This window comes from Triturus cristatus, chromosome 4_2, assembly GCF_964204655.1.
Source record: "Triturus cristatus chromosome 4_2, aTriCri1.1, whole genome shotgun sequence".
Lineage (NCBI taxonomy): Eukaryota > Metazoa > Chordata > Amphibia > Caudata > Salamandridae > Triturus > Triturus cristatus.
In genome coordinates this window covers 834464233-834486909 of record NC_140586.1, presented here as the reverse complement: position 1 = coordinate 834486909, position 22677 = coordinate 834464233, and the positions used below count along the sequence as shown (strand labels likewise).

The following is a 22677-nucleotide window of genomic DNA, read 5'->3' as shown; positions in this document are numbered from 1 at the left end:
ATAAGGAGCTGCCTGGAGTTGAGACCAAAAGAATAAAGAACAGCCTGCAGGGAAAACCAGGAGAAAAAAGAAGATCCTGGAGGTCAGACCAGGGCCAGGGGGATAAGGAACAGCCTGGAGGTCAGACCAGGAGGATAATGAAGAGCCCGGTAGTGAGACCATGAGGGCAAAGACGAGCCTGGTGGTGAGACCAGGAGGATAAAGAACAGCCTGAATATAGAGCCTGGAGATGAGGCCAGGAGGTTAAGTAATGACCTGGAGGTGAGACTAAAAGGATAAAGAGCCTGGAGGTGAGACTAGGAGGATAAAGAACAGCCTGGAGGTGAGATCAGGAGGATAAAGAGCCTGGAGGTGAGACTAAGAGAATAAGGAAGAGCCTGGAGGTGAGACCAGGAGGATAAAGAAAAGCTGGGAGTTGAGACCAGGAGGATAAAAAACGGCCTGGAGGTGAGACCAGGAGCATAAGGAAGAGTCCGGAGGTGAGACCAGGAGGACAAAGAAGACCCTGGAGGTGACACCAGGAGGATGAAGAAGACCCTGGAGGTGAGACCAGAAGGATGAAGAAAAGCATGAAGGTGACAACAGGAGGACAAAGAAGAGACTGGGGTGAGACTAGGAGGATAAAGAAGAGCCTGGGAGGTGAGACCAGGAGGATGAAGAAGAGCATGGAGGTGAGACCAGGTGGATAAAGAAGAGCATGAAGGCGACAACAGGAGGACAAAGAAGAGACTGGGGTGAGACTAGGAGGATAAAGAAGAGCCTGGGAGGTGAGACCAGGAGGATGAAGAAGAGCATGGAGGTGAGACCAGGTGGATAAAGAAGAGCATGAAGGTGACAACAGGAGGACAAAGAAGAGACTGGGGTGAGACTAGGAGGATAAAGAGCCTGGAGATGAGGCCATGAGGATAAGGAAGGACCTGCAGGTGAGACCAGGAGGATAAAGAACAACTTGGAGGTGAGCCCAGGAGAATAAGAAGAGTCTGGAGATTAGACCAGAAGCATAAGGAAGGGTCTGGAGGTGAGACCAGGAGAATAGAGAGCCTGGAGATGAGACTAGGAGAATAAGAAGAGTCTGGAGGTGAGACCAGGAGGACGAAGACGAGCCCGGTGGTGAGACCAGGAAGATAAACAACAGCCTGGAGGTGAGACCAGGAGGATAAAGAGCCTAGAGATTAGACCAGGAGAGTAAGGAAGAGCCTGGGGGTGAGACCAAAAGGATAAAGAGCCTGGCAGGGAGACAGGGAGGTTAAAGAAGAGCCTGGGGTTGAGACCAGGAGGATAAGGAAGAGCCTGGAGGTGAGACCAGGAAGATGAAGAAGAGCCTGGAGGTGAGACCAGGGCGATAATAAACAGCCTGTCTGACGTAAAGCAAAGCAGTCAAGGCCTGATACTGTGGTCTACTCACATCTTAGGTGTTTGCTATAGCGACGACCTAGCTCCCCCGAGCAAAGAATGAGCATACTTACACTTCATTACATTACACATCTGCACTGTTTATAATACATTACCCAAATACTCACAGATTTACGGACAGGGAAATGAAGTGCTCAGAATCACAGGGCTCATGGCAGAGCTGTGATTATGACCCCAGACCCTAGATTCGAAAGTGCTGCTCGCGCTTGTCATCACACCTTCCACTTTCCCGCGCATGCGCACCGCCCACTGATCTCATGTGCACGTCTCACAGGAGTGCGTCAGGAGGTCACGCGGCAGAGGGGGCTCCCCCTGTGGTCGCGGATGTTACTCCAGGGCTACGCTTCAAGCCGGTGCCGCACCCACGGAGACCTCATGGTGCTTGTCTGTGACCGGTCCTGGGGCTGCAGAGCCCGCCAGAGGAGGCCTCTCTGCTGTCAATAAGATCTCCATGGTTGGCTCTCTGGGCAGAACTACAAGTTACTCAAAATCTTGCGTTAGGAAAACAAGCATTGGTAAACACAATAGGTCGGGCGTTGGGTCTCAGCACTGTGGCTTTGTCAATGCCAGTTTTGTTTTATCATGATTTTGGTAAATCCTATTTTTTCTTTTTTTTGTTGTTGCAGTTTTATATAGCGCAGACTGGACCTAAAGGTATTGGAGCACTTTACATGAGGACAAACTGCTCAAGGTCATATTGATTTTTTTAGGCACCCGGCTTCCGCAACAATAAGGTTTTACAAAACCATATAATAATAATAATGATAATCTTTATCCAGCAGTAATCACAGCCATAAAAGCGACAAAGATAAAAAAATGGTCACAAATTAATTTAAAACAAGGTATCATGATATGTGCAAAATCGCCATTGTCCTTATACCCGTCAGACGTTTCTAGAATTTCTTGATCTTAATGCAGCTCTTGGGAATTTTGATACAACAGAAAGTCTGCGAACATTAGGCAGGAGTTGCAAGTACAATAGAGCTACGCGAATGCATGAATCTCAATTCTTTTAAAAATGGTTTAAGACAGAATCGCCTAGGATAGGTAAAATATTTACATCAAAAAACAAAATATAGGGTATCCTGTGGAGACCTATTGCCGCAGACACAGGGATCTCTATCTTGGGGATAGGATGTGGTCTCACAGCTAGACTGCCGACTTTGGAGCTGGAAAACCAAGGTTCGAGCCTCGGGGGTCGACTCCACATCCTGTGATTCTGGGCAAATCACTTAATCTCCCCGTGCCTGCCAAAAAATGAATGTGTCCTTGTGTAACGTAACTGATGCTCATGTAAAGCGCTTCAATACCTTCGGGTCGAGTTCGCGCTTTATAAATCTGCAAAAAGAAAACATTTAAAACAAAGCCTGCCGGGGATGCCAATAGGGGATGGAGCATATTTAGTCTAAAATGGTTCATTAAAAATCGATCATAGGCACTAGTTAGAATAGAGAGATAAGTCTCCATGCCCTGAACAGATTTACCTAAAACATGCCCTCTTACCATAGGTTTGCTAAGCCCCTTACCCTCATGGAAGGCCATGGCGTTTTAAAAAAACAATTCTACTCTCAAAAAATAAAGATCGGCTCTTCCCAGGGCCGGGAGGGTCTCCTTGACACACCTTAAGCATGGGATTTTGAGTGCTTGACCAAGTGAGAGGCAGCCCAAGATTACGGACCGGTTAAAAGCTGCCTCCTCACTAGACCAGACATTCACCCAACATAGCAAAGGCTTCACCGCCACCAGGTCTGATATAGACTGGATAACTAGTTCATCGTGTAAGGAATACTTGGGGGTACCCTGGGGAACTTGCAGAATACGTATTAAATATTTATATTGTGCCGTCTGTATTTTGTCAACCACATGTACCCCCAAACCTCGCTACCATACAAAACCTTAGAAATGCAGAAAGACTTGTATAGTTTTAAAATCACCCCCGGAGACCATGTGCCTAATCTGTGGGCGTAATTTGAAATAGCTTCCATAAAATCCATATAAAAAGAAAACATTAGCTAAAATCAAATATATTGTTTAGTCTCAAACAGCACACATTGCTACAGTAGTACCTGGCACAGAAGGGAAGTACTCAGTGCTTAATTTGGCTGATGGTTTCTGGAACTCAGCACCTGCACTTAATTGTCAGCACCTATTACAGCTGACACATCGTGGTGCTGTGTGTGTAATACAGAGATGAGCACAACAACAGTTGTTTATTAATCAATTGGACATAAAAGCGAATACCTGCCTCCCAAGCCATTTGTATAGCATTTGGGGGCAAGCGGGCTTCGAACAGTCTGAATTGTCGCATGTGTAGCAGTGTGATGGCCAGTAATTGTGTATGTATTGTCTTTGGCAATGGGTGGTGCAAGCTGAAAAGGCCTCCTCACCAAGGCCCTGGCACTTCTTATTTTACAAATTAAGCACTGGAAGCACTCTGTGTACAGATGTGATCCTCGTGAAATAGCAGAACGCGATCACTCACAGTGAAATCAGCCAGTGGCTGGAGTGGAATGCCCCACTGCCCCTGCCTCATGCTGTGTAGTTTAGTGGAGGAAGGCACACAAATGTAAATGACAAAACAGACCAATGGACGAAGAGGGCTGGCGGAAAGTATGATAAATATAATTTTAGTAAATCAAAAGGGCTTGGTTAACACCAGCTCTAAACATCGCCGGTTTGCAGTAGCTAAGAGTGACATCACGCCAGGAGTAGTCAGCGCGTTAAGTTTGATGAAAAAGGGGCCTAGCCAAAGAAGCATGGCCGGCAATCCATCCCGGGAGGTGGGGCCATTGTAATTAGGGACAGCTTAAAACATGTTACCCAAAATCCTCTGCTTCACACAGCGCGTCCCCAACCAATATTTGAGGTCCTTTGAGATGGCTGTTATTGCATCCAGACTTAGACAATGAACGCACGTCTAAAGCAACCCATGCCTTTTGGCTTTGCCAATGATTGCCAGCAATATTAGATAAACAAGTAACAATGATTTTGTTATGAATAACCAGAACGGACAATCTTTACATTCTTTAAATCTGACTCTTGGAATTGAACATTAGTAAGCTCTGTGGAAGGGGCAGTGGTCTGTGGAGTGTCTCCTCTTCACACCACTCTCTTTAGTGTCTCTCACAGGCACCTTCTCCTCACACCTTTCTGAAATCCCCCATCAGCATGTCTCACACATCATCTCCTTCCTCTTCATCACCACTTTCTTTCGTTGACCCTCTGCAGGCATTTCCTTATATCGCTAGCTTCCTTTCCCTTTTTCGCTCTCTCCAGCATGTTATTCCCTTTGGTGCTGACAATATTTCTGCAGCTGTTTGTAACTCGGTCACAGACTTGCACATACAATGGGAATTATGGAGTGTATGAGTATGTCATCTTAACACACTGATGTCCCACTGACAAGGACTGTGAGAAACCCGCACGGTCTTCAGCCCCCGCTCCAGAGCTCTCACTCGTACAACCTCATGGCCTTCCAGACGCCTAGAGGCGGCTCGCCTCACAGTAGGCACTTCACAGAAGCCAAACATTGCATAAAAGGCTGCATTTCCGGCACATGAAGTCGAGCGAGAGAGAGAGAGACACAGAGAGAGAGAGAGATAAAACACACATATATGTGTAGGTGTAACATGTATGCTGGGCATTGGCACATGTATCTGTAATGGTCAAGCTCCTACGGGCTGTGCCAGCATCCACTTATCAGAGGCCTCAGGGCCTGCTATCCTGTGTCTTTGATTCGTCCCCAGAAATCCTGGAGCGGAACACATGGGTCTCTGCACCTTGCACCCTCCACACATCCAAACAAGTCTCAATGTGAGCTGGAGCCCTCCCAGGACCACAGGAGTCTCACTGCAGCAATGACGAGTGAGAGCTTTGGCAATGGGCACTCAGTCTGTGCTGCCCTACCTAGGCGAGAGCCAGGGCACGTTCTCAGAGAGGCCTCGGCACTCAGTCTGTGCTGCCCTACCTAGGCGGGAGCTAGGGCACGTCTTCAGCGCCCAGTAGATATCTCCCCCTGAACACCGATACCACTGTTCTCAGAGAGGCCTGGGCACTCAGTCTTTGCTACCCTACACCAGGCGAGAGCCAGGGCACGTTCTCAGAGAGGCCTGGGCACTCAGTCTCCTCCTGAACACCGATACCACTGTTCTCAGAGAGGCCGGGGCACTCAGTCTCCTCCTGAACACCGATACCACTGTTCTCAGAGAGGCCGGGGCACTCAGTCTCTTCCTGAACACCGATACCACTGTTCTCAGAGAGGCCGGGGCACTCAGTCTCTTCCTGAACACCGATACCACTGTTCTCAGAGAGGCCTGGGCACTCAGTCTTTGCTACCCTACACCAGGGGAGAGCCAGGGCACGTTCTCAGAGAGGCCTGGGCACTCAGTCTCCTCCTGAACACCGATACCACTGTTCTCAGAGAGGCCGGGGCACTCAGTCTCTTCCTGAACACCGATACCACTGTTCTCAGAGAGGCCGGGGCACTCAGTCTCCTCCTGAACACCGATACCACTGTTCTCAGAGAGGCCGGGGCACTCAGTCTCTTCCTGAACACCGATACCACTGTTCTCAGAGAGGCCGGGGCACTCAGTCTCCTCCTGAACACCGATACCACTGTTCTCAGAGAGGCCGGGGCACTCAGTCTCTTCCTGAACACCCATACCCCTGTTCTCAGAGAGGCCTGGGCACTCAGTCTCCTCCTGAACACCAATACCACTGTTCTCAGAGAGGCCTAGGCACTCAGTCTGTGCTACCCTACACCAGGCGAGAGCCAGGGCACGTTCTCAGAGAGGCCTGGGCACTCAGTCTCCTCCTGAACACCAATACCACTGTTCTCAGAGAGGCCGGGGCACTCAGTCAGTGCTACCCTTGGCTAGGCGAGAGCCAGGGCACGTCTTCAGTACCCAGTAGATATCTCCTCCTGAACACCAATACCACTGTTCTCAGAGAGGCCTGGGCACTCAGTCTGGGCTGCCCTACGCTAGGCGAGAGCCAGGGCACGTCTTCAGCATCTTCTCCTGAACTGTGGAAATATGGATTTTTCTGATCAGTTATGTCCCCTATCTTGGACCCCAACGGTTTCATGTATGAATCATAAGTACATGTATGTTCCCTCCAGTTCCAGTTATGAAGACGCAAACACATGTGCGTCCACCGTCAACCTGTCCTCTTTCAGATCCGCCATGAATAGGCCGGATATTCCATTCCTAAGTATGAAAGGCCACCGGCTTTATATGGTTCACTTATGCCATTTTTACAGTCCAGGCAAGTAGGCCCTGATTCTGTCATCGAACTCTTCTTGCCTTCTGCCTCTGAAAGCTCCAGTCTGAGCCTGCATCTGTGACCATGAACTTTGTCTCATTCTCTGCGCGGCTCACGAAGCCTGACATCAGCCTGCTGTCTGCCAAAAACTGTATTTTACCTTCGAAATTATCTGCTCCGTTCCCTGCCCGATGCATTCCTGTCTAGTAGTTTAAGTAAACATTCTTCCAGTTACCGAGCAAAGGCCCGGTTTCTCTGTCTTCATGCAAGTAATTCATAGCCCTGTTACTATGGAAGATTCCTGCCCTCGCATCTAGTGTAGACACTTAGACGCTTGTACACGCACTAACAGTCAGTATAGTCAGTAAAGAATAAGATTCTACTCTAAGAAACCTCTCTTTTGGATAACATGGTTCTTTAAACATAGGATGTTAGATATGATTTGTGGATTAGGTTGACTTGACCCTCCAGACTTTTGTCGCCACATGTAGAGCTAAATGTCAAGTCCCCTTTACCCCCTAGTCGCACGTCAATCACACGTCATACTGCTGCGCGCGCATCTCTGCCAAGTATTTCTGCTGACATTGCGAAATTATTTCATAGGTCCACCCATATGTGACATCATAACCAATGACGTTTTCCTTGTTACACCCAATTACGCCTCCTTCAGCTACGCATGTGAAATGTTATCTTTGCTATCAATTGTTACGCCTCTTGCATTGGCCTCACTGTAATGCCTATTGTATAAAAGTGAATAATTATCAATAATGTATGTACTTCACTTCCTGAACCTTCGTGGTGATGGAACCTGGAGCAACCGATTATAATCGACCATTGGAATAAAGCCCATTCCGAACCTCTAATACCACGGATTCTGCCTCTTATTTACTGAGCTATTTTATTATGTTTCTGTATCAAATTAAGTCCCGGTAATTAAATTATTTACCACATGAATGGCGCCCGAACAGGGACACTTTCTCATCTCACGCGCCGGCGGTGAGTTGCAGGCCCGGTCTCCTGCCACAGCTGGACGGACAACAACGCGTACCAGCAGGATTTCCTGTATCTCCCTCCGGTCAAGCGGGGGCGACTGAGGCTGCGATCAACACCCAGACGAGGCGGTGAGAAGTGCGAAGTATCCCGACCAGAGCCTAGCTGAGAGAGCAAGATCCGAGGTATACAGAGGCCCACCAGTTTCCGAAGTCCCGAGTCGAGTCCAGTTTCCGAAGTGTTCGAGTCGAGTCCAGTCCGGTTCAAGTTCAGTTCAGTTTCCGAGGCCTTCTGTTTCCGAGCTACCCGGTGAGTACCATTACTGGGGAGGCGTTCTGGCGTGCACATAAGTTGTGCCGGTCCAGACGGGTTTGGGTACACAAATCCGGTCTGCACTGTTTTCAGCAGTGTATCTGTACTGTTTAGCAGTATATCTAGTATATCAAGTATATAAATTCAGAATAATTCAGTTCAAGTCGAGTATTATGTTTAGTGATTAAGTTTTCCTTAGATCGTCATCATCATTGTTGCTCAGTTAAATGTTAAATGTTAAATGTTTTTAGTACGTTCTGCATATTGTGGTATGAATGACTGTTCATTATTGTGATTACTGTATTAAGTTTGTTCAAGATCAAGTATCAGATCAGTTCTCAATATGCCGCTCTTTTCGAAATTAAGACAGATCACAACTAGAAAAGGGGTACTCGAAGAAGCTGTTCCTATTCCTCCTAGGGACACTCCAGGGTACTTCATGTATCATAAACACGGCTTAGACGCTATATTATTTCTTGATTTATGGGTAGACTACACTAAGGAATTACCAGAAAGTCAGAGGTGGCCCGCGGCTGGGACCTGGGATGCAGAGTGCATCGTGAAAGTAGAGGAAGAATTATGGAAAAAGAAAGCTAGACAATCCCAGAAAGACGCCATTGAATTATGGCGTAAAGAATCGTATAGACGTACAGAAAAAGCACGTAGACAGGAAGAGAAGAGTAAAGAGAATTCAAATGAGGTCCGAGAAAATCTATTAATTGAAGAAGGTGCACGAGTGAAATCAGAACAAGATCATGAACAAAGACGCATGAAAGACACGAAAATGAAAATGCTAGTCTCCCAGACAGTTCCAGCTGAAGGACATAAAAAGGGTACGACACATTCCGGTGATTCAGCAGGACCTGTAAAAGGGACATGCAACTATTGTAAACAACCAGGTCATTATGTACACGATTGTCCAGTCCTGAAGCGTAATATCGCCACAGGTATTACAAAAGAAAGACCACGGCCACTTAGACAGGATCAGAATGAACAAGGAGCCTTGCAGCATGCACAGTCCATGCCAGCTCCACAACAGTCTATACAGTTTGTGCCAGCTGCACCTGCGCTGCCTGTTGCTGCCACGCAAACCACGACACGACAGCTGTACCAGACCGCACAGTATGACTATCCTGATTACCAACGATATGCATGAAACAGCCTAGAGAAGGAAGTTGACTTACCCCTTATCGAGGTCCCTGTAGACCAAGAAGGACCTTATGTACATAGTGAATTATTAGGTCAAGATAGAAAATTTTTACTTGATACAGGGGCAAGTCGAACAACCATAAAACGTAGTGAAGTTCCAGGGGCACCCCTCTCAGGCTCACAGAATATTTCCCTTGGTTTTTCAGGAAAACCTATTGTTAATGAAGTATCACAGCCTCTTCCACTTACGATAGGACCTTTGACCCGAACTACAGACTTATTGCTCACTAAATCCTGTCCAGAAAACTTGTTAGGTATAAAAACACTGAAAGCTCTAGGAGCTATAATATGTTGTTCTCCGGAAGGAGTAAGATTGTTTTTACGTGATTTCAAAGGTCACTATGTGTCTAGAGACATGGATCCCCGACTGCAGACTTTACCTACACATCTATGGGCACAAGGCCCTACTGATGTTGGTTGCATGAATATTACACCATATCGAGTTACACTAAAGGCAGGAGTGGTACTACCACGAATGCGACAATACAAGTTACCACCAGATGCTGTAGTGGCTTTACTACAAATCATTGACGAGCTCATTGCCCAAGGAGTGGTTGTAGAAACAGACTCCAATGTATGTAATTCACCGATAATTCCGATTCTTAAACGAACAGATCCGAAGGCCTCGCCAGTATATCGATTGGTTATTGATTTGCGCGAATTGAACAAATGCATTGTGCCACAATTCCCTGTGGTCCCAGATATCTCGTCATTACTGACAGCTATTGATTCCGAAGCAACATTCTTTACTGTAATTGATCTCAAAAATGCCTTTTTCAGCGTCCCAATAGATCCGGAAAGCCAATATTTGTTCGGATTTAGTTTAAATGGACGTAGCTTCAAATTCTCACGCGCACCTCAAGGATTTACAGAAAGCCCCAGCATCTATAGCCAAGCACTGAAACGAGAACTCGACAGTATCCACATGCCAGTTAACACTGCCTTGCTTCAGTATGTCGATGATCTGCTGATCACCGCTAGAAGCGAACCCGAATGTGAGAAAGCATCACTGACAGTTTTACGATTTCTAGCCGAAAAGGGGCACAAGGTGTCCCCTTCTAATCTGCAATTCTGTGTCCAGCGAGTTGTTTATCTTGGACACTCGCTGTCCAAGGAGGGAAGGCAGCTTACACCCGACCGCATTCAGTTAATAGCTAACATGCCAATACCCAAGACACAAAAGGAGGTGCGGGCTTTTATAGGCCTCACTTCATATTGTAGGCAGTGGATCCCTCAGTATGCATTTCTAGCAAAACCACTCATTCAGTTGACAACACAGGAGGCAGCCACATCGACTGTTCTCCCTTGGACTCAGGAACATACACAAGCTTTTGAAAGCTTAAAGAAAGCTCTATGCCAAGCACCTGTTTTAGCAACACCATGTTACAGAAAACATTTTACACTCTTTGTTACAGAACGAGAAGGTACTGCTTTGTCAGTACTCACACAGGAACAAGCAGGATCACACAAACCGTGTGCTTATTTTTCTAGTACATTAGATCCCGTAGCTCAGGCTCTGCCTGCGTGCCTGAAATCAGTGGCAGCGACAGCTTTAGCAATCAGACAAAGCGATGCCATAGTGTTAGGACATCCATTGACAGTACAAGTACCACATGCAGTGGAGGTTCTTGTGAATCGAACGCAAACACAACATTTGACTATAGCAAGACTTACAGGGTACGAACTAACACTGTTTCAGCCACATATAGAAATCAGACGTTGTAACACATTGAATCCTGCCACACTTTTACCTGTAAATGGAACAGACCCACTAGCTCATGACTGTATTGATGTTATTACAATCACGACGAAACCCAGACAAGACTTGACAGATGTCCCATTGTCAGACCCAGACCTGACGTTGTATGTAGATGGTTCATGTATGAGAAAAGGTACAGGAGAACTAGTGGCCGCTTACGCAGTCACAACAGACACTGAAATCATTGAAACAAATTGCATAAATACCTTGTCCGCTCAAGCAGCAGAGCTCGTCGCTCTAACACAAGCCTGTATTCAAGCCACAAATAAAAAAGTCAACATATACACTGATTCACGTTATGCATTCGGAGTTGTACATGACTTCGGCGTGCTGTGGCGAGAGAGAGGTTATTTAACTTCTCACGGTGCCCACATTCAGCACGGACCCCTCATTCATGCTTTATTAGATGCAATACATCTACCCACTGCAATATCAATTATGAAATGTAAAGCTCATACGAAAGTTACTGATATCATTTCTCAAGGCAATGATTTAGCTGACAGAACAGCTAAACAGACTGCTCAAACTCAAACATCCGACATGACAAAGACAATAGTCCTGACGCCAACACATTGTATGACGGTTAAAGATCCTACTCTTGACGTAATTGATATACAGACACATGCTACACCAGAAGAAATAAAGAAATGGACTGAATTAGGAGGGATCCAAACGGATCAAGGATGGTTGATGAAGGAAAAGTCTGTGTGGTTCCTTCCTGATTCAATGGTCCAGGTTATAATTAACACTGTACATAGTCCAGCACATCTAGGAGAAAAAGCTATGCTAGACAGCATTCAACACATTTGGTTCAATAAACATTTACGAGCTGCAGCCAAACAAAAAGTTCGTACCTGTATGATCTGTTGTCAGTTCAACCCAGGAAAAAGCGTTCCCGTAGAACAGGGTGGATTTCATCCTCCTGATCATCCTTTTGAAGTCCTCCAGATGGATTATATCCAGATGGAACGATGTAGAGGATTCAAATATGTTCTCGTAGTTGTTTGCGCTCTTTCCCGTTGGACGGAGGCATACCCGGTTTCAGATTACACTGCCCCGACTACTGCCAAACAGTTGGTTCGAGAATTCTTCCCACGATACGGTTTACCACGTGTTGTTCACTCAGATAACGGCCAGCCGTTCTCGTCCGAATTAATGAAACACGTTTCGCTCTGTTAGGCTATCAGTGGAAATTCCACTGTGTCCGACACCCCGAGGCAGCAGGTCTCGTAGAAAGACATAATCAGATCCTGAAAATAAGATTGTCCAAAATATGCAGAGAGAAAGGTGTCGACTGGGTAGTAGCATTACCAGTTGCACTCTTTTACATGAGAATGGTAGCACACTCTCGAACAGGGCTATCCCCGTATGAAGTGATCTTCGGCAGACCACCAAATATGTGGGGGACGCCCATACCACGCAAAATAACTGATATTGACTGTAATATGCTGACAGATTACTTGGCTTCCTTGATGTCTGCACTACAATCTTGTCGTTCACAGGTAGCTGCAGCTTTTCCTGACAACACTGAGGTGAAACCCCATGACGTAGTTCCGGGAGACTTGGTCCTCATGAGGAACTTTGATCGAAAGACTCAGCTGGAACCTAGGTGGAAGTTGCCTCAGCTGGTGTTGCTCACCACAAGGACAGCCGTGAAGATCGAGGGCAGAAAAGGCTGGATTCATTCAAGTCATATCAAGAAATTTCATGGACTACCAGCAGATGTGAATACCACACCTCGTGTGTCTTCACCCATTGACTCAAAACTCCCTCTTGTTGAAAAGAGTAATTCTGAACATTATAAACTGAAACTCAGGTCCAATCAGTCGAGCAATTTGATTGTTTAAGTCCTCTCCAAGGTGAAGCGGTTGAATTGTCTCTGACATGTATCCCTTGGACCTGAATAGAGAAAACACCCGAAAAATGTTGAAACGACAGGCGTACTGTAAATCACTGCGTAGTCATTGCATAGTGACATTAATAATTTTGTTTTTCTTAAGTCTTTTAATAATTACTGCAAGTATATTGTTGCACATATATTATCCTATTTCTAGACATGTTTACAATGTTACTGCCGAACATTCTTTTAGTGAATTACCTCCGCTTGAGTTGTCTTATAGATTTGCGCTGCGCAATAACACGTTTATTAATATGTTACATCATTCCCATCAGGTTAGCAATGCTACAAATTGTTGGATATGTGGCCGACTCCCTCCCTATCAGAATTTTAAAGGAATTCTACCTCTCTTTCCATACCCGTTCACACACAACGGCTCCTGTGGAGCATGGTTTAGCTTAATCAATTCCCTAGATTCGAATTCTGCAGTTTATCAAGATAACTGGGTATGGGGAAATTTGAATTTAGTTTTACTTAAGGTCTGCTATCCTAACAAGGAGGGATTTCCCCAGAGAACAGGAACGGATATCGAAAATGAAGTGTATGGATTAGGTAATTTTACGCTTAATCTTATGATCCTAAATGTCGAATCCGAAGCTACTCCAATTTTGCCCGCTATGTCAATATTTCCAGTAAAAGGTGAATTATGTGTAAGAAAGAATGGTTCCATACATATGGGCCATAGTAGATGCACCACTGTAGTAGAATTTAGTGATCAAGGCAAGTCTACATTTAGAGCTTCCCGCCATTCCTATTTCATATGTGGTCAGACGGCATATGTACGTTTGCCTCTAGATTGGGATGGTACCTGCTACATTGGATTTCTTTTGCCGCCTGTTTTTCTAGCTCCTCCTGATTATCACAGAAATACTCATTTAGTATATACTAGAGTAAGGAGAGATCTCCCGATAGTCGATTACACTGAAACAGCATGGGAAAAATACACAGATTTCAATAAAGGTCTCTTTCCCTATATAGGTACAGTTACTAATAGTAAGCTGATACGTAGATTAACCAGAACCCTTGAAGCAGTAGTGAACGAAACTATTTCCGCCTTAGGCAATTTAACAGAAGAACAGTCTGCTATGCGGATTGTTGTGCTTCAAAATCGTCTTGTCCTTGACGTCATCCTGGCCGATAGGGGCGGAGCTTGTAGGGTCATCGGATCAAGTTGTTGCATTTTCATACCAGAAAATTCGCCATCTGTATATAAAGCCATAACTCGCCTTCATAAGATTGTAAGCCAGATACACCAGAATCCAGGCACCTGGACTTGGTCCGGTTGGTTTTGGAATGTATTATCTACCTTTGGATGGAAGGTCCTATCCTTCCTAGGTATTGGCTTTCTCATACTATTCAGTTGCTGTCTATGCCTACAATGTGGACCAGCGATTTGTGGTCTGTGTGCCGCATCGTGTGTCCCATCACCAAGATTTCATTCGTCCCAGAAGAAAAAAGAAGAACAAATGATGCTATATGAACAGATCAACGGATTGATGAAGATTGATATCTCTTGACGGGCAAGTAGGGGACAAGGAGGGAATGTGGAAATATGGATTTTTCTGATCAGTTATGTCCCCTATCTTGGACCCCAACGGTTTCATGTATGAATCATAAGTACATGTATGTTCCCTCCAGTTCCAGTTATGAAGACGCAAACACATGTGCGTCCACCGTCAACCTGTCCTCTTTCAGATCCGCCATGAATAGGCCGGATATTCCATTCCTAAGTATGAAAGGCCACCGGCTTTATATGGTTCACTTATGCCATTTTTACAGTCCAGGCAAGTAGGCCCTGATTCTGTCATCGAACTCTTCTTGCCTTCTGCCTCTGAAAGCTCCAGTCTGAGCCTGCATCTGTGACCATGAACTTTGTCTCATTCTCTGCGCGGCTCACGAAGCCTGACATCAGCCTGCTGTCTGCCAAAAACTGTATTTTACCTTCGAAATTATCTGCTCCGTTCCCTGCCCGATGCATTCCTGTCTAGTAGTTTAAGTAAACATTCTTCCAGTTACCGAGCAAAGGCCCGGTTTCTCTGTCTTCATGCAAGTAATTCATAGCCCTGTTACTATGGAAGATTCCTGCCCTCGCATCTAGTGTAGACACTTAGACGCTTGTACACGCACTAACAGTCAGTATAGAATAAGATTCTACTCTAAGAAACCTCTCTTTTGGATAACATGGTTCTTTAAACATAGGATGTTAGATATGATTTGTGGATTAGGTTGACTTGACCCTCCAGACTTTTGTCGCCACATGTAGAGCTAAATGTCAAGTCCCCTTTACCCCCTAGTCGCACGTCAATCACACGTCATACTGCTGCGCGCGCATCTCTGCCAAGTATTTCTGCTGACATTGCGAAATTATTTCATAGGTCCACCCATATGTGACATCATAACCAATGACGTTTTCCTTGTTACACCCAATTACGCCTCCTTCAGCTACGCATGTGAAATGTTATCTTTGCTATCAATTGTTACGCCTCTTGCATTGGCCTCACTGTAATGCCTATTGTATAAAAGTGAATAATTATCAATAATGTATGTACTTCACTTCCTGAACCTTCGTGGTGATGGAACCTGGAGCAACCGATTATAATCGACCATTGGAATAAAGCCCATTCCGAACCTCTAATACCACGGATTCTGCCTCTTATTTACTGAGCTATTTTATTATGTTTCTGTATCAAATTAAGTCCCGGTAATTAAATTATTTACCACAGAACAACAATGTCCTTGTCTCCAGGGAGGCCTGGGCAACCCCAGAAAAGAGAGGAACTGAACATAATCATATCCTTCCTACCCCCACCCCCCCACCCCTCCCTCTCTTTGTGGAGCTTGCGGGCTTGAGGTAAATGTATAAAACAGAGAGAAGCAGCAGGAAAGCGCTCGCTCCATACATTTTGGGGACAAGAGATGGGCGATACCACTGGAGGCGAGACCAGTAGAATCGAGGCACCTCACAGATGGGGGCGCCCATGAGGGGTGAGGCGACCACTGGTGACATACCATACACCCTCTCCATGACATCATGAAACCTCTCAGGAAACCTCAGGAGGACTCCATGTTCTCCGAGTGTTCGAGGTCACAGTGCACCCCGAAATAAACTGCAGCCTTATTACAGGAGGCGTAGCTTGGAATGCAACTTAATGCCAACCAGCATGATCTGCCCTAGTTACTGTCCCATTTCTCTGCTAAACATAGTCCAGTGGCTGCGGGGAGGAGAGCTGTGGGTGTGGCTGCAGTCTCCGCACGCTTCTTCAGGTCAGGTTTGGCAAGAAGCTCAAAAAGATGAAAAAAGTGCAAACCACAGTTCTTTCCTTTACCTCTGCAGCTTTGCTTTGCAGGTGCGTAGAAGGATGCTCGCTGGAGAGGCGATGCTACCCGCAGACCATGCCTGATCTGCAGCAGTCGGCAGGTTGGGGCGGGGCTGAGGGCGGGGCAGACTGCCCTGGCCCAGTGGGGCGCCGCCATCTTGCTCGCGTGGTCCCAAACTCATCGGGCGCAGCCCATGCTCGTATACTCTGGGCTTCTGTCTTTAGTCAGAGAACAAAAGACCCGAATCACAAAGGCTTCCGCAGTCCGCGCACCCAGGTTCAACTCTACGACTTACACAACACAATGCCATAATGTAAGAAGGTCAATTCAACCTGGGAGTTGAATTGGAATTTAATCTCGTAAATTAATTTACTCCCACATAAATTACATTGGTACGCTGTCTTTTTAAATGAGAGTACATCTGCACCCAGGGCCAGAGACTGGGTGTTCCAGGGTGGGGATGCCATGGAAAGTATGCGAACACCCACAGTTTGTAGCTATTCACAAATTCCTCCACAGTCCAAAGACACTCTGAACACAGTGGAAGACTGACTCCCGTCACCGGTAGAAGTACATTACGACTCAGTGTAGGAATGGGAAGGCAACAAACCTACAACTGAGAAGGGTAAATGGAGATTGGTTTATTTTCGCCACAGAAACAAAAAAAAGCTATAGCAAACCGGACTTTAGCTGTCTTCTATTATTCCAGACTAGCATGATTCCTCGCGGTTCAGGTGCCCTTCACTGGTAGCAGACCAGCTCCCGCCTCAGACCGCAGTGACACCTCTTACATTACACACATCAGACTAGCTGAGGCACTGGATAGCAGAGCTATCCATCAAGGTACACAGATCATACCGTCTTAGACCTCAGACAGCAGTGCTATCCTTCAGATGATGCAATCAGACCAGCTCAGACCTCAGACTGCAGTGCTATCCTTCAGATGTCGCCGTTAGACCAGCTCCGGTATCAATGCTGCCCCTCGCGTTACTCAGATCAGACTGACTGAGGCCTTGGACAGCAGAGCTATCCATTAAGGTACACAGATCATACCGTCTTAGACCTCAGACAGCAGTGCTATCCTTCAGATGACGCAATCAGACCAGCTCAGACCTCAGACAGCAGTGCTATCCTTCAGATGTCGCCGTTAGACCAGCTCCGGTCTCCGGCATCAATGCTGCCCCTCGCGTTACTCAGATCAGACTGACTGAGGCCTTGGACAGCAGAGCTATCCATTAAGGTACACAGATCATACCGTCTTAGACCTCAGACAGCAGTGCTATCCTTCAGATGACGCAATCAGACCAGCTCAGACCTCAGACAGCAGTGCTATCCTTCAAATGACGCAATCAGACCAGCTCAGACCTCAGACAGCAGTGCTATCCTTCAAATGACGCAATCAGACCAGCTCAGACCTCAGACAGCAGTGCTATCCTTCAGATGACGCAATCAGACCAGCTCAGGCTTCAGACAGCAGTGCTATCCTTCAGATGATGCAATCGGACCAGCTCAGGCTTCAGACAGCAGTGCTATCCTTCAGATGACGCAATCAGACCAGCTCAGGCTTCAGACAGCAGTGCTATCCTTCAAATGACGCAATCAGACCAGCTCAGACCTCAGACAGCAGTGCTATCCTTCAAATGACGCCATCAGGCCAGCTCCGGTCTCCGGCATCAATGCTGCCCCTCGCGTTACGCAGATCAGACTGACTGAGGCCTTGGACAGCACAGCTATCCATTAAGGTACACAGATCATACCGTCTTAGACTGCAGACAGCAGTGCTATCCTTCACATGACACAATCAGACCAGCTCAGACCTCAGACAGCAGTGCTATCCTTCAGATGACGCAATCAGACCAGCTCAGACCTCAGACAGCAGTGCTATCCATCAGATGGCGCAATCAGACCAGCTCAGGCCTCAGACAGCAGTTCTATCCTTCAGATGACGCAATTAGACCAGCTCAGACCTCAGACAGCAGTGCTATCCATCAGATGGCGCAATCAGACCAGCTCAGGCTTCAGACAGCAGTGCTATCCTTCAAATGACGCAATCAGACCAGCTCAGACCTCAGACAGAAGTGTTATCCTTCAGATGACGCAATCAGACCAGCTCTGGTCTCGGGCATCAATGCTGTCCCTCGGGTTACACCGATCAGACTGGCTGGGGCCTTGGACAGCAGAGCTATCCATCAAGTTACACAGATCATACTGTCTCAGACAGCAGAGCTAGCTATCAAGCTACACAGATCACACTGTCTCAGACAGCAGAGCTATCTATCAAGTTACACAGATCATACTGTCTCAGACAGCAGAGCTATCCATCAAGTTACACAGATCACACTGTCTCAGACAGCAGAGCTATCCATCAAGTTACACAGATCATACAGTCTCAGACAGCAGAGCTATCACTATGCCTCAGGTTACATAAATCCTATTGGCTTGGACCGGAGAACTGCTGGTGACCACCTCCCCCCAGGTCTTTACGGACACCGATTCCCGGTCTGTATTTTCGCGTGAAAAACGAAGAAACGAATTCTGGGAGTTGTAGACTTATTTTCCTTTCTTTGAACTAATCAGACAAGTAAATCTGAAAACAGCGCTTTGTAGGAGAAAAGTTCAGTACTGCAGACAGAGGCCCCAATGGCCTAGATTTGGTGGGCACCCTAGCAGCAGCGCCATCCCTCGTGTTACTGAGATCAGACAGCTCAGGCCTCAGACAGCAGCGCTATCGCTCAGGTTACTCAGATGGAACTTTCTCATGGGAAGTTGAAAGTAAAAAAGAAAAAGGAGAATATAGGAGGGAGTGTCCTCAGCCTGTCTGGGGTTCGCCCGCCTGCATGCCAATATAGGTGGTGCCCCTGGAACCTGGCCTACTAAGACGATGGAAGAATCTTCAGTGCCAGCGGGGCATTCCTTCTAGAGGTGTTAGCTATGTGCCAGTCATCTGCTGTACAGAGAGGCCTATGTCAGGTATGGGCGCGCACCAATTCCACAGATGTCAAGTTCTGCATTTCTTATGTGTGAGGTGGCACTCGGACAGAGGAGTGTGACCCACTGACCCAGAGTCAGAACCCATCAACACTAGCTGTGTACCTGTGTGTGAATTGTATATGTACCTCGTTGCATCCCTACAAGTACATAGAGAATTATGGATGGGTAATGTTAAAATGTTTTACGTTGAGGGGTTTTGAGCGACCTGCAATAGCCAATGAGAGTGAAGCTCGAGTTGCGTGTGATGTCACTCAGAACCCAGAAGTGAAAAGCACTCCATTCATTCACAGTTAGCCGTCTCCCATTATATGTTGTATATGGTTTCCAAACCCACCCGCTACTGTGAACAGATATTTTAAACTGCGGTATTTAAACCAAGAAATCGACATGGACTGCAGGAGGCAGGAGGCAGGAGGAAGGAGGCAGGAGGAAGGAGGAAGGAGGAAGGAGGAAGGAGGAAGGAGGCAGGAGGCAGGAGGCAGGAGGCAGGGAGGCAGGGAGGCAGGGAGGCAGAAGGAAGGAGGCAGGAGGCAGGAGGAAGGGGGCAGGGGGCAGGGAGGCAGGAGGCAGGAGGCAGGGGGCAGGAGGCAGGGGGCAGGAGGAAGGAGGCAGGAGCCAGGAGGCAGGAGGCAGGAGGCAGGAGGCAGGAGGAAGGAGGCAGGAGGAAGGAGGCAGGAGGCGGGAGGTGGGAGGCGGAAAGAGGCAGGAGGCAGGAGAAAGGAGGAAGGAGACAGGAGGCAGGAGGCAGGAGGCAGGAGGCAGGCTCCGACTCCAGGATGGAGCACTCTTACGCAGAAGCATTGGAAACCAAGCTTTGCTTATTGCTGTGATATGATGGCGATGAAGAACAGTGCTTTGAAAAACCTGCTGAGGGCAGTGGATGGGTCCGGAACCCGTGCATAACATACAGCTGGGCAACAGGGAATAACAGGGCTGCTCTTCACCTCGGGGCTCTGACTGACATCAGACAATGAAAGTGAAGTTCTTTGTGTCTAGGTTGTCACTCGGAACCCAGAGGTATAGAATGTTATACACTAGCCAGCGATAATTTTATGTTATGTATGGCCTCCAAAATCATCTGCCCTTACCCTCAACACTATACAGAAGAAGACAGACAGCCAGACATCACAAGGCCTCTCCGCCACCCCGAATGGGAATACATGCCTGGTCTCCAGCCTCCCAGCCCCACCAGCCTTGGCACCTTCCCTCCTCTGCCGAAGCTCTGTTCTCTGCACTCCAGTGGGGCACACAGCCAGCGCTGCACTGACAGGCTCCCAGAGACCGGTCTGAGCAGGCTGGAGCTCCTTTGTGGCACAGCGACAGTGGCAAACAAGCATTGCTCCCCACTCTTGCAACTTCATCGCAGCGACGAACCAGATTCAGAATCTGGTATCCACTCTAGCTGCGACAGTGACCATACAAAGCGTATAGAATCATAATCATAGACGGGGAACTCTGATTACAGGGGATTATTTTCATGACGGGGTCCTGGATGACATCAAATTGTCAACAAGACCAAACCATGCATCAGACCAGGGCTATAGGGATGGACATTACACGCCGAGGGAGCCCAGGTCCAGTGAAGACATCAAAATCTGAACATTATCCTCGAGGGGAGGCCTTATTAGCGCATCCAGAACTGGTGACAATACTCCAAGTCAGTACTCCAGGCCAGGACCCCATAACTTCAGAAGAGCTCTCAAACCACATAAAAGGGGAGGCTTTTAGAGTACAACACAAAGCTCTGGAGATCCCCCCATAACATGATGCGGTCTCCAGATGAGGCCTCTAAACCTCACACTCAAAAGTGAGGCTTCCAAAAGTGGACACACCATTCCAGGTCCATCCAGAGAACTCTGGAACATCCGGAGGGAAGTCACCCAGATCTGGACTCCATATTAGAGAGAAAAGAAGAACTAAGAGAGGACACGATGCGGCTGGAGAGACCTCCTGAGCTTCACGCTACATTCGAAAGGAGGCCGACACAGCTAGACACAATGAAGACCTTTGTAAGTGGCAATTGTGCTGCAGGAGAGGCCTCCAGAAACTGAACACCTTTCTCCAGCAGAATGGCCTCCAGAACTGTACAGAACTCTCTGGGAAAGTGATCCAGGACTGGATACCGTGGTCCAGGCATGGCATCCAGAACTGGAACCCATACTCCAGAGGATACTGGACGCCATATGCCCACAGAGGCACTCATGTAGCATGCTGCCAGTTTCTGTGAACCATTCTGAACAAGACACCATATTCTGGATGGGACTTCCAAAACCTGGCACCATACACCAGATGCGGCCAACACAGCTGGCCCTAACACTCCAGGTAGGCCTGAACAACAGGACACCACACATCACGCATGGCTTTCAGGACTGGACATCAATTTGCACAGGAGGCCCCCAAACCTGCTCACCACACTCCAGGTGATTTTCAGAACTGGAAGCAACGTTCCTGATGAGGCGTATTGTGGTAACAAAGCCTCTTGATGTGCTGGTTCGACCGCTCGTCTACACAGCTCAGTGTTTCGCCTGCTTCTACACAGATCAACAGTTATGTTTTTGTTGGGGGATGGGGAGCTCTTCCCAAATGCCCCCTAAAATAGAAGGGGCTACATTATCATCAACACAGAGGAAAGGTCTTCTCATACGGACTACTACAGTAATTCTAGCCCCTTTGGGCGGAAAGGTTTCCTTTTTATTCAAAAGTTGATCAACAGCCAAAGTATGTGCACAGTCATCACACATCAGCAAACTTTCGTTGGCAGAGAAAACTCCTTTTCCTGGAGCTGACCACCAACCTTCATATTGTCTCTTGGAAGGACTATTACACAACCGTCCAAGCCTGGATGCCCACAGCCTACCACGAGCTAATCCCAGTGAAAATACAGCTCCTTCCTACAGTGGTGCAACGAAACTTGAGGGGGTCCCCCTGCAAGGTATGTGGAGGGGCCCCCTCGGGGCTCAACCAGGAGCTCCCGGGCTGGAGCATTGTGCTGAGGGGCCCCTTGGAGCTTGGGCCACCCCACCGCACCGCGGGGGATGCGGGGGCCTCTGTTACGCCCCTGCCTCCCTATCTGACAACAAGCAGCATCAGACCCACAGCACCAGGCTCCATGAAATAAACCTAGAAGACTTCACATGGTTACTCGATGACAGCATCAGAGCCATGTACTACTTCATACCCCGACTTGATGACAGCACCAAGTCCGTGGGCTAGTTCCTATCCTGACTTGGTGATGCTGCCAAGTGGGGGATTACTTCATATCTTGAGTCGATGACAGCGACAATTCTGTGGACCTCCATTCAGCCAGCGCACTCATCTTGTAAAATCAAACTGCCCACAAAGCCACGAACCGCCATTGATATGTCCAGTGAGGTCTTCCATTCCAAAAGATAACTTCAGAACAGTCGCACAGGGGCACTCGTGTCTTACCTTGAATTCATGGCCTAGTGGCCAGTGTGCCTGAATCCCACCCGACGCAGCTAAGAAGCGTTATACATGCAGCTACCTGTGACAGATGTGAAAAGAC

General features: G+C 47.5%; 1 protein-coding gene across 3 annotated transcripts in view; it reads right to left on the bottom strand.

The window, feature by feature from the left end:
- Positions 1 to 22677, bottom strand: part of BTBD19 (BTB domain containing 19) — a 1273384-nt gene that overhangs the window by 1198160 nt on the left and 52547 nt on the right. Inside the window, exon 1 of one of the 3 annotated variants that reach the window (XM_085602807.1) lies at positions 11800 to 11937. The exons of the other annotated variants lie outside the window; for them this stretch is intronic. The gene's annotated coding sequence lies outside the window, so the exon portion shown is untranslated. Of the gene's footprint in view, positions 1 to 11799; positions 11938 to 22677 lie in introns of those variants that run through there. 3 annotated transcript variants of the gene reach the window in all.